The following is a 12,122-nucleotide window of genomic DNA, read 5'->3' as shown; positions in this document are numbered from 1 at the left end:
AGACAGGAGGGTGTTCACCGGGGGAATTAGACAGGAAGGTGTTCATGGGGCGAATTCGACAGGATGTTGTTCATAGGTGCTATTAGACAGGAGTGTGTTCACAGGGGGAATTAGACAGAAGGGCGTCACAGGGGAATTAGACAGGAGGTGTTCACAGGGGGAATTAGACAGGAGGGTGTCACAGGGGAATTAGACAGGAGGTGTTCACAGGTGGAATTAGTCAGGAGGGTGTCACAGGAGTGTTAGACAGGAGGAGTTCACAGGGGGAATTTGTCAGGAGGGTGTCACATGGGAATTAGACAGGAGGTGTTCACAGTGGGAATTAGACAGGAGGTGTTCACAGGGGGAATTTGTCCGGAGGGTGTCACATGGGAATTAGACAGGAGGTGTTCACAGGGGGAATTAGACAGGAGGGTGTTCACCGGGGGAATTCGACTGGAGGGTGTTCATGGGGCGAATTCGACAGGATGTTGTTCATAGGTGGTATTAGACAGGAGGGTGTTCATAGGTGGAATTGCACAGGAGGGTGATCACAGGGGGAATTAGACAGGAGCGTGTTCACAGGGGGAATTAGACAGGAGCGTGTTCGCAGGGGGAATTAGACAGGAGCATGTTCACAGGGGAATTAGACAGGATGGTGTTTACATGGGATATTAGATAGGAGCGTGTTCACAGGGGAATGAGACAGGAGGGCGTTCAAAGGGGGTATTAGATAGGGGGGTGTTCACAGGGGGGATTAGACAGGCGGGTGTTCTCATGGGATATTAGATAGGAGCGTTTTCACAGGGGAATGAGACAGGAGGGTGTTCAGATGGGATATTAGATAGGAGGGTGTTCACGGGGATTTAGACAGCAGGGTGTTCACAGGGGGAATTAGACTGGTGTGTGTTCACACGGGAATTAGACAGGAGGGTGTTCACAGGGGATATGAGATAGGAGAGTGTTCACAGGCGGATTTAGACAGGAGGGTGTTCACAGTGGGGATTAGATAGGAGGTTGTTCACAGCGGGAATTGGACAGGAGTGTGTTCACAGGGGGAATTAGACATGAGGGTGTTCACTGGGGAATTAGACAGGAGGGTGTTCACAGGGGGAATTTGACAGGACGGTGTTCACTGGGGAATTTGGCAGGAGGTGTTCACAGGGGAAATTAGACAGGAGTGTGTTCACAGGGGGAATTAGACAGGAGGGTTTCACAGGGGAATTAGACAGGAGGTGTTCACAGGGGGAATTAGACAGGAGGGTGTCTCAGGGGAATTAGACAGGAGGTGTTCACAGGGGGAATTACTCTGGAGGGTGTCACCGGGGAATTAGACAGGAGGTGTTCACAGGGGGAATTAGACAGGAGGGCGTCACAGGGGAATTAGACAGGAGGTGTTCACAGGGGGAATTAGTCAGGAAGGTGTTCACAGGGGGAATAAAACAGGAGGTTGCTCACAGGTGGTATTAGTCTGGAGGGTGATCACAGGAGGAATTGGACAGGAGCGTGTTCACAGGTGGAATTAAACAGGGCGGTGTCGCAGGTGTATTGGACAGGAGGCTGTTCACCGGGGGAATTAGACAGGAGGGTGTTCATGGGGGTAATTAGACAGGAGGTTGTTCATGGGGGGAATTCGACAGGAGGTTGTTCATAGGTGGTAATAGACAGGAGTGTTTTCACAGGGGGAATTAGACAGGAGATGTTCACAGGGGGAATTAGTCAGGAGGGTGTCATTGGGGGAATTTGACAGGACGGTGTTCACTGGGGAATTTGGCAGGAGGTGTTCACAGGGGAAATTAGACAGGAGGGTTTCACAGGGGAATTAGACAGGAGGTGTTCACAGGAGGAATTAGACAGGAGGGTGTCTCAGGGGAATTAGACAGGAGGTGTTCACAGGGGGAATTACTCTGGAGGGTGTCACAGGGGAATTGGACAGGAGGTGCTCACAGGGGGAATTAGACAGGAGGGCGTCACAGGGGAATTAGACAGGAGGTGTTCACAGGGGGAATTAGTCAGGAAGGTGTTCACAGGGGGAATAAAACAGGAGGTTGCTCACAGGTGGTATTAGTCTGGAGGGTGATCACAGGGGGAATTGGACAGGAGCGTGTTCACAGGTGGAATTAAACAGGGCGTTGTCGCAGGTGAATTGGACAGGAGGCTGTTCACCGGGGGAATTAGACAGAAGGGTGTTCATGGGGGGAATTAGACAGGAGGGTGTTCATGGGGGGAATTCGACAGGAGGTTGTTCATAGGTGGTATTAGACAGGAGGTGTTCACAGGGGTAATTAGTCAGGAGGGTGTCACAGGTGGAATTAGTCAGGAGGGTGTCTCAGGGGAATTAGACAGGAGGTGTTCACAGGTGGAATTTGTCAGGAGGGTGTCTCAGGGGAATTAGACAGGAGGTGTTCACAGGGGGAATTAGACAGGAGGGTGTCACAGGGGAATTAGACAGGAGGTGTTCACAGGTGGAATTAGTCAGGAGGGTGTCTCAGGGGAAATAGACAGGAGGGTGTTCACAGGGGGAATTAGACAGGAGGGTGTCACAGGGGAATTAGACAGGAGGTGTTCACAGGTGGAATTAGTCAGGAGGGTGTCTCAGGGGAATTAGACAGGAGGGTGTTCATGGGGCGAATTCGACAGGAGGTTGTTGATCGGTTGTATTAGACTGGAGGGTGATCACAGGGGGAATTGGACAGGAGGGTGTTCACAGGGGGAATTGGACAGGAGCGTGTGCACAGGTGGAATTAAACAGGATGGTGTTCACAGGGCGAAAGAGACAGGAGGGTGTTCACAGGAAAATTCGGCAGGACGGTTTTCACAGGGGGAATTAGACAGGAGCGTGTTCACCTTGTGAATGAGACAGCAGGGTGTTAGCAGGGGAAATGTTGCAGGAGGCTGATCTCATGGGAATTATGCAGGTGGATGGTTTTCACATTGGGGAATTAGACAGGAGGCTGATTTTCACAGTGTGTAATTGTACGGGAGGTTCTTTGTATTCTTTGGGGGAATTCAGCAGCAGTCCATTGTTCATGGTTGTGGGGATTTTCTCAGCAGTGCTGGTGTTCACCAGGGCTGTATTAGACACGAAGGGGTTCAAAAGGAATGTTTTCTTCAATGAAGGGTCTGAATATTGTAGACATTGCACGAAAGATGTGAGGGCATTGATGAGGGTCCAGAAAAGATTCACGAGAGTGTCTCCAGGGATGATGAAACGTAATCATGAAGATAGATTGGAGAAGTTACGATAAGTTTAAGGAGAGAGGAAGTGCTAGAGTGTCTAACATCCTTGAAAATGGATAATTCACCAGGGCTGGATGGAATATATCCCAGACTATTAAAGGAATTCAGTGGGGAAATAGCGGATGCTCTGAGGATCATCTTCAAATCCTCACTACATGCATGTGACCTACCAGAGGATCTGAGGTCTACAAAGGTTGTACCATTATTTAAAAGGGGTGCAAGGGATAGACCAAATAATTACAGGCCGGTCAGTCAGACTTCAGTGGTGGACAAATAATTAGAGTCAATTCTCAGAGATAGGATAAACTGTTGCTTATAAACGCTCGGGTTACTCAATATGCATTTGTTCAGGGAAGGTCGTGTCTTACTAACTTAACTGATTTTTTTTGAGTAAGTAACAAAGACGATTGATGAGGGTCGTTCAGTAGATGTTGTCTCCATGGATTTCAGGAAGGCATTTGACAAGTTCCCACATGGCAACTGGTCAAAAAAGATCGAGTTGGTTCCAAAATTGGCTCAGTGACAGGAAACAAAGTGCGATGTATGATTTTTCTTATTGAAAGCAGTTTCCAGTGGGAGTTCCACAGGGCTCAGTGTTGGGTTCCTTGCTGTTTGTGGTATATATTAATGATTTGAGATGTATATGTGGAAGGCAAGATTGGGAAATGTGCAGATGACACAAAAATTGGCCGTGCAGTTGATAGTGAAGAGGATAGCGGTGGACTCCAGAATTATATCAATGGTTTGGTTGAGTGGCGGTAAAGTGGTAAATGGAATTACATTCTGGATTAATCTGAGGTAATGCATTTGGGGAGGGCAAACAAAGCGAGGGAATGCACAAAAAAAATGGGAGGATCTTGAGAGGGGTAGAAGAAGTGAGAGACCCTGGAGTGCATGTCCACAGGGCCCTGAAGGGGGCAGGACAGGTAGATATGTAGAAGACATATGGAATGCTTTCCTTTAATAGCCGAGATATAGAATGAAAAGTAGGGTTGTAATGCTGGAACTGTTTGAAACACTGGATGGGCCACAGTTGGACTATTGCATTCAGATCTTCTCGCCACATTACAGAAAGAACATAATTGTTCTAGAGAGGGAACAGAAGAGATTTACAAGAATGGTGCAGGGCACGAAAGGTGCAGCTATGAGGAAAGATTGGATAGAGTCATTTTCCTTCGAGGTGACTCAGAGGGGCCAAGATCGAGTAGACAGGCAGGATCTGTTCCCCCTCGCGGAGATGTCTATTACCGGGGGAACAGATTTAAGGTGATTAGAGGAGACATGAGCGAAACTTTTTTCACCCAAAGGGTGGTGGGTGTCTGGAATTCACTGCCAGGAATGGTGGTGGAGACAGAAACCCTCAATTCTTTTAAAAGTACCTGGACATGCACCTGAACTGCTGTAACCGGCATGACTATGGACAAGGTGCTGGAAAGGTGGGATTAGATTGCGCAACTCGTTTTTTTGGCCAGCACGGATATGACGGGCTGAATGGCCTCCTTCTATGCCATAATTCTTTGATGGTTCTATGGTTCTAATGGATCCAAGTGATGTCAGTCGCAGTGAAAGAGGCCAATGTCAGAGGTATGGAGAGATCACGGATAAGTTTGCTGCAGGTTTGGGGAAAGGCTAGAGATGGGGAGGGGTGAGGACATGGAGTGATTTTAACTCAATTATAACAATTTTAATTATAAGGGGTTAGGGAAATGGGAGCCAATGAGGGTAGTGAATGTGAGGGTGATGGAGGAGAGGGACGTGGTAAGGACTGGACATCAGCAGCAGAGTTTTGGACCAGTTGATATTGACGTGTTGCCAGTCAGAATTGAACTGGAGGAATGGAGTCAAGAGGTGGCACAGTTCTAACTTTACTGGAGACATTAACCAATGTTGAATCAACAGGTAAATATGAGCGTAAAGACATATGAATTAGGAGCAGAAGTAGGCCATTCGACCCATCGAGCCTCCTCCACCATTCAATAAGATCATGGCTGATCTGTTTATGTCTTGAATTCCACACTCCCATCTGCCCCGATAACCATTGATTCCCTTGCCTAACAAGAATCCATTCACCTCCACCTTAAAATTATTCAATGACCCCGCCTCCACCACCTTGGAAAGCAAAGAATTCCAATGTCGCACAACCCTCAGAGAAAAAAACAATTTCCTCATCACTGTCCTAAAATGGCGGCCCCTAATTTGAAAACAGTGCCCCTTATTCAGGACTCCCCCACAGGAGGAAACATCCTGTCCACAACCACCTTGTCAAGACCGCTCAGGATCTTATATACTTTAATCAAGTTTCCCCTCACACTTCTAAACTAGAGTGAAAACAAGACCAGTTTGTCCAACCTTCCTCATAAAACAACCCGCCCATTCCAGGTATTAATCCAGTAAACCTCCTTTGAACCGCCTCTAATACATTCAAAGTTGCTGATGTAATGTGTTTGTTCAGGTGAGTGTAACTAATAGTAATAATCAGGGGTATAACCGTGTAACTGGAGACTTATTCCCTGTATAAATCAGGACCCATTGAAATGGATCAGCTCAGAGTGACCACTGCAGCTGTGGGTTCCAGGCTAACAGAAGTCTCTGCTTCTCACAGAAATGGGATATCCAGCAATCCTTCAGATCCGATCTATTTATTATCCAGTACTTGCTGCAATTGGTGTTCCTGGTAAGCCTATATATTAACTGTGAATGATGTAAATCCATGTTAACTGTGCTGCTGAACTTGATATTATTTCTCACTGTGCGTTTTACTCAGCCTCCTGTTCCAACAGTTCACTGATGGCATCTCCTAACTTTCAGCATGTTCAGTCTTGTCGGAGTGACTGAATGATTTCAGTAATGACCTTTGTTTATCCAAATCTGGTATTGTTACTGGATTATTCTGTGTAATGAATGCATTTGAATCAGGTGTCTCGGCTCAGAGAAGGAAGCAGACTATCAGGAGCTTTTAACAGTTTCATGTTCTGGATCTAACCTGTCCTGGAATGTTTTTATGAATGTGTTTTCAGTGACTGATAATGAGACAACTCATGGACTTTGTGTTACAAGGGCTCAGAACAATGTCCTCCCTCCCCAATGACATGGTTCAGTTTAACTGGGATTGCAATGCATTTGTTGATTATCACTGTAATAAAATATTATTTCATTCTGAGTGTGTCTGACGCTGTTTCAGAGGTTTGGCTACTGAACTGAGTTTGCTGCTGCCTCTTACAATTCTCCTTCTCTGCTTCACTGTGGAGCCTTCACTGTCACTGGATATATTGTTAAATAGAATGTGATGTGATATAGGTTTATTTGTTTACACTATCAGTTGGAATCGAAAGCTTTTCCATGTATCTGTAGATTATCAGCTGCAGCGCTGATGTTGGTGTTTTATTCATTAAACAATCTCACATTATAACGATGAACTTTATAATTCCAGGAGAAGGATTGTGAGGTTTGTCTGGAAGAAGCTTTCGATTCTGTTTATTTGATGCATTGTAGATGAAGTGAAGAGTGTAGGTGAGCAGGTGGAGACTTGGTAATCTGTAAATACATTAAAATATTCACAGAGGCGTCATCATTGAACAAACTGGCTCTTAGAATAGAATCGTTGAAAACAAGAACAGAAGAAATAGGAACAGGATTAGACCAGACGGCCCATCGAGCCTGCTCCGCCATTCAATACCAGCGTGGTTGATCTTCGGATTCAACTCCACTTTCCCACCCGCTCACTATATCCCCTGATTCCCTGAGAGACCAAAAATCTGCCTATCCTATTGAGCATGGGGCTTGTGACGAGAATACAGATGCAGGATTTTAGGATCAAACAGGATGCAAAAAAGGAGCACTGAGGAACAGTTTGCAGGGCGCGTGTAATCCAGAGGGATAGACAAAATGACTGAGAGGAGGAAGGAGAGAAAGAGAAGGGAGAAGGAAACCGAAAGAGATGAACAGGGGAGAGAGAGAAGCAGCAATGTGAAAAATTCATGAAGATAAACTTCTGAAATGTCCAGAACAATTAGTGAGAGAAAGTGTGAGTTGTAGTTGTGGTTCGGTTGTTGTCAGATTGGGTGAGTTTTATTGTTGATCTCGCTTCCTCTGTGTTTATCCCTCACAGGTCCTCATTCCATTTTGGAGAAAGTTAATTTTCTTTACTTACTGACTGAATAAATAAACAGAATCAAATCAGTTATTCACTGATGGTGATTCATTATTTACATACTGTACTTTGCATTTTCTGTGAATATTACATTCAATAAAGAACGAGGTTGCTTTTATGAATGCATTTAAATTACAATTTAATTGAATGTACAAAGTAAATGTATTGAACATATTTTATAACCAACGAGGTTATAGGTGGTTTAAGGTGAGAGGGGCAAAGTTTAGAGGGGATGTGCGAGGCAAGCTCTTTACACAGAGGGTGGTGAGTGTCTGGAACTTGTTGCCGGGGGAGGTGGTGGAAGCAGGTACCATAGAGACGTTTAAGAGGCATCTTGACAAATACATGAATAGGATGGGAATAGAGGCATACGGACACCGGAAGTGCAGAAGGTTTTAGTTTAGGCAGGCATCAAGATCGGCGCAGGCTTGGAGGGCCGAATGGCCTGTTCCTGTGCTGTACTGTGCTTTGTTCTTTGAACTGTTGCCGATCACCAATAACCACATGTATTATTGTTTGAATGTATTAATTGAGTTGTGTTACTGGGATTTATAGGTTGTATTTGCTCTAACATTCTGCTACAGTCTCTCCCTGTGAATCTCAGCTTCACCTCTCACTGTATTGAATCCTCAGTCTCCTCATCCATTGCTTAAGTTTATCCATTTTCCCAAACCATCTGATCCTGTCTCTCCTCCAGCTCCAACATGTCATTTTCCTTCTCTCTCTCCCAATCGCACTCATTGGCTCCAACTCCAGCAGGCTCTTCCAAATAAATCCCAGTCGTCAAACTCACCACAGCAACTCTCTGCCTTTTCCCATTTTGTACCAGCCCCTGGCATCTCTCTGACCCCACAGCAACAAACTATCTGCACCTTCCGCTGTGGCCAAATCGTCCCAGCCATTATTCAGGAGCCAAATCCCAATTTAACCCATTGGGATCCCAGTCTGTTAAACCTCTTCTCCCTTCCCCACTGGCACTGCACCCACACTCAGCCCTTCCAGTAAATCCGATGTTGACCATCTGAACTTATCGGGTGCAGGTGGTAAAGCACTGCCCAGGTCAACCAATCAGATTTTACTGCTCGATGCAGCAATAAAGCTGAAAATTTCAGCCCAAATCCTGTCAAACCGCTGTTTTTCACAGAATGACAGAATTACTACAGCGGAGTATGAGGCCATTCGGCCCATCCTGTCCGTACCAGCTCTCTGAATGAGCAGCTCACTTAGTACCATTCCCCTACCTTCTCCCCATAACCCTGTAGATTAATCCTTTTCACATAACTACCTCATTCCCTCTTCAATGCCTCGACTGAAACTGCCTCCACCGCACTCTCTGGCAGTGATTTCCAGGCATAAACCCCTCGCTGCATGAAAAAGAGTTTTCCTCATATCACCTTTGCTTCTTTTGCCAATGAGCTTAAATCTGTGCTCTCTCATTCCCAATCCTTTCAGGAGTGGGAACAGTTTCTCTCAACCTACTTTGTCTAAACCCCTCATGATTTTAAATACCTCTACCAAATCACCTCTCAGCCTTCTGTTCTCCCAGGAAAACCGTCCCACTTCTCCAATCTATCTTCATAACTGAAATTCCTCATCCCTGTAACCATTCCAGGAAACATTTCTGTACTCTCTCCAATGCCTTGACATTGTTCTTTAAATGTGGTGCCCAGAATCCGACACAATACTCCAACTGACGCCGAACTAGTGTCTTATACAATTTCAACAGAACCAAATAAAAGGTGTTGCTGTGGATACACAAATGGGTCCCAGTTATGGCTGTCTTTTGAGTGGCATATGTCAAAAATTCCTTGTTCCATTCATACTCAAGCCTCCTCCACCAAATCATTTTTCCAGAACATTGATGACTGTATCAGTGATGTTTCCTGCTCCCATCCCGAACTTGAAAACTTCATCAAATTTGCTTCCAATTTCCACCCTTCTCTCACCTTCACATTGTCCTTCTCCAACACATCCCTCCCCTTCATCGACTTCTTTCTCTCCATCGTTTGGGATCGGTTGCTCACTAATATTCGATATAAGCCCACCAGCTCCCACAGCTACCTTGATTACATTTCTTCACAGCCTGCCTCCTATAAGGACTCCATACCACTATCCCACATGCATCATTTTCGATGCATCCGTTTTGATGATGCAACTTTCCACAACAGTGATTCTGATATCTCTTCCTTTATCATTAACAGAGGATTCACTTCCACTCTTGTTGACGGGGCCCACGACCGTATCTGACCCATTTCCTGCAATTCTTACCTCACGCCTCACCCTCCCTTCCAGAACCACGACAGGGTACCCCTTGTCCTCACTTTCCACCCCACCAGCCTCCACATTCAAAGGATCATCCTCCGCCATTTCTGTCACCTATAAAGAATGATTCCGGGAAAAATTAATAGTCGCGTGAACAAATGCAGGTTAACTAAGGAAAGCCAACATGAATCTGTTTGCAGAAAATCGTGTTTAACTAACTTGAAGGAGTTTTTTTGATGGGGTAACCACGAGGGTTGATGAAGGCAATGCTGTTGATGTGGTGTACATGGACTTCCAAAAGGTGTTTGATACAGGGAAACACAACAGACTTGTGAGCAAAGTTGTAGCTCATGGAATAAAAACGATGGTAACAACACGGATGCAAAATTTACTGAGTGACAGGAAACAGAGAGTGATGGTTACTAGACGTTTCCCCACCATCCGAGTTAAACTGACTGTCCTGCAGCTGCTGGGCATATCATTAAACAGATCCTCTAGCATCATCCTGAGTCCAAGGAACACCAAGAAATCAGTACCTTCACAATTTCCACTTTCACTTCCGTCTATGTCCTTGGATGCATCTCATCTGGTCTGGTGCTTTATCAACTTTACCTCTGGATAGCCTCTCTAATACCTCTTCCTTATCAATTGTAGATCATTCTAGAACATTAGTTTCCTCCTCTTTCACTGTGGCTTGGGTGGAATTTTCTTCCTTGGAAAAGACAGAACAAAGTGTTAATTTGATACCTCAGCTATTCCCTCTGTCTCCATGTGTACATTACCCTTTTGCTCCCTATTCAAACTTTCTCACCTTTTAACACCATTTTACTATTTATATGCCTGCAGAAAACTTTGGGATTCCCTTTTATGTTAGCTGCCCGTCTCTTTTCATACTCTCTCTTTGCTTCTCTTAAATGCTTTTCACTTCTTTGCACCTTATATATTCAACCTGGTTCTCCATTGTATTATATAGTTGAAGTCTGTTGTAAGCGCACATTTTTCTTCTTCTTCATCTTCATTTCCATCTCTTTTGTCATTTATGGAGCTCTGGAATTTTTTGTTCTGCCTTTCCCCTTCGAGGGAATATACCTTTACTGTGCCTGAAGTGTCTCAGCTTTGAAGGTAACCCATTGCTCAGCGGCAGTTTTTCCTGCCAATCTTTGATTCAAATTTATTCGGCGCAGATTCATTCTTACCTCAGGTCAGTTGACGTTCCCCCCGTTAATTGTTCTTACTCTACATTGCTCGAAGTCATTTCCCATAGCCAACCGAAACTTTATGATACTATGATTACTGTCCCCTAAATATTCTCCTACTGTCACTTGATCCACTTATCCCATCTCATTCCGAAGAACCAGATCCAGTAGAACCCCCTTTCTCACTCCTTTTTAAATCCACTCCTCTCCCACGGCTAATCTCGTATTCACCTGGTTTTGGTGCTTTTAAAATCCAATCATCCCCCACTGACCTCTGTTATTCACCCAGTTTTGGTGCTTTTTAAATCAAATCCTCTCCCACTGCTCCTCTCTTATTCACCCAGGTTTAGTGCTTTTTAAATCCACTCCTCTCCCAATGCTCCTCTCTTATTCACCCAGTTTTGGTGCTTTTTAAATCCACTCCTCCCCCACTGCTCCTCTCTTATTCACCAGTTTTGGTGCTTTTTAAATCCACTCCTCCCCCACTGCTCCTCTCTTATTCACCCAGTTTTGGAGCTTTTTAAATCCACTCCTCTCCCACTGCTCCTCTCTCATTCACCTGGTATTGTTGCTTTTTAAATCCACTCCTCCCCCACTGCTCCTCTCTTATTCACCAGGTTTTGGTACCTTTTAAATCCACTCCTCTCGCACTGCTCCGCTCTTATTCACCAGTTTTGGTGCTTTTTAAATCCACTCCTCTCCCACTGCTCCTCTCTTATTCAACAGATTTTGTTGCTTTTTAAATCCACTCCTCTCCCGCTGCTCCTCTCTTATTCACCAGTTTTGGTGCTTTTTAAATCCACTCCTCTCCCACTGCTCCTCTCTTATTCACCCAGTTTTGGTGCTTTTTAAATCCACTCCTCCCCCACTGCACCTCTCTTATTCACCCAGTTTTGGAGCGTTTTAAATCCACTCCTCTCCCACTGCTCCTCTCTCATTCACCTGGTATTGTTGCTTTTTAAATCCACTCCTCTCCCACTGCTCCTCTCTTATTCACCCAGTTTTGGAGCTTTTTAAATCCACTCCTCTCCCACTGCTCCTCTCTCATTCACCTGGTATTGTTGCTTTTTAAATGCATTCCTCTCCCACTGCTCCTCTCTCATTCACCTGGTATTGTTGCTTTTTAAATCCACTCCTCTCCCACTGCTCCTCTCTTATTCAACAGGTTTTGTTGCTTTTTAAATCCACTCCTCCCCCACTGCTCCTCTCTTATTCACCCAGTTTTGGTGCTTTTTAAATCCACTCCTCCCCCACTGCTCCTCTCTTATTCACCCAGTTTTGGTGCTTTTTAAATC

Source organism: Heterodontus francisci, unplaced genomic scaffold, assembly GCF_036365525.1.
Source record: "Heterodontus francisci isolate sHetFra1 unplaced genomic scaffold, sHetFra1.hap1 HAP1_SCAFFOLD_214, whole genome shotgun sequence".
Classification (NCBI taxonomy): domain Eukaryota; kingdom Metazoa; phylum Chordata; class Chondrichthyes; order Heterodontiformes; family Heterodontidae; genus Heterodontus; species Heterodontus francisci.
Note: the sequence above shows the minus strand (reverse complement) of the source record.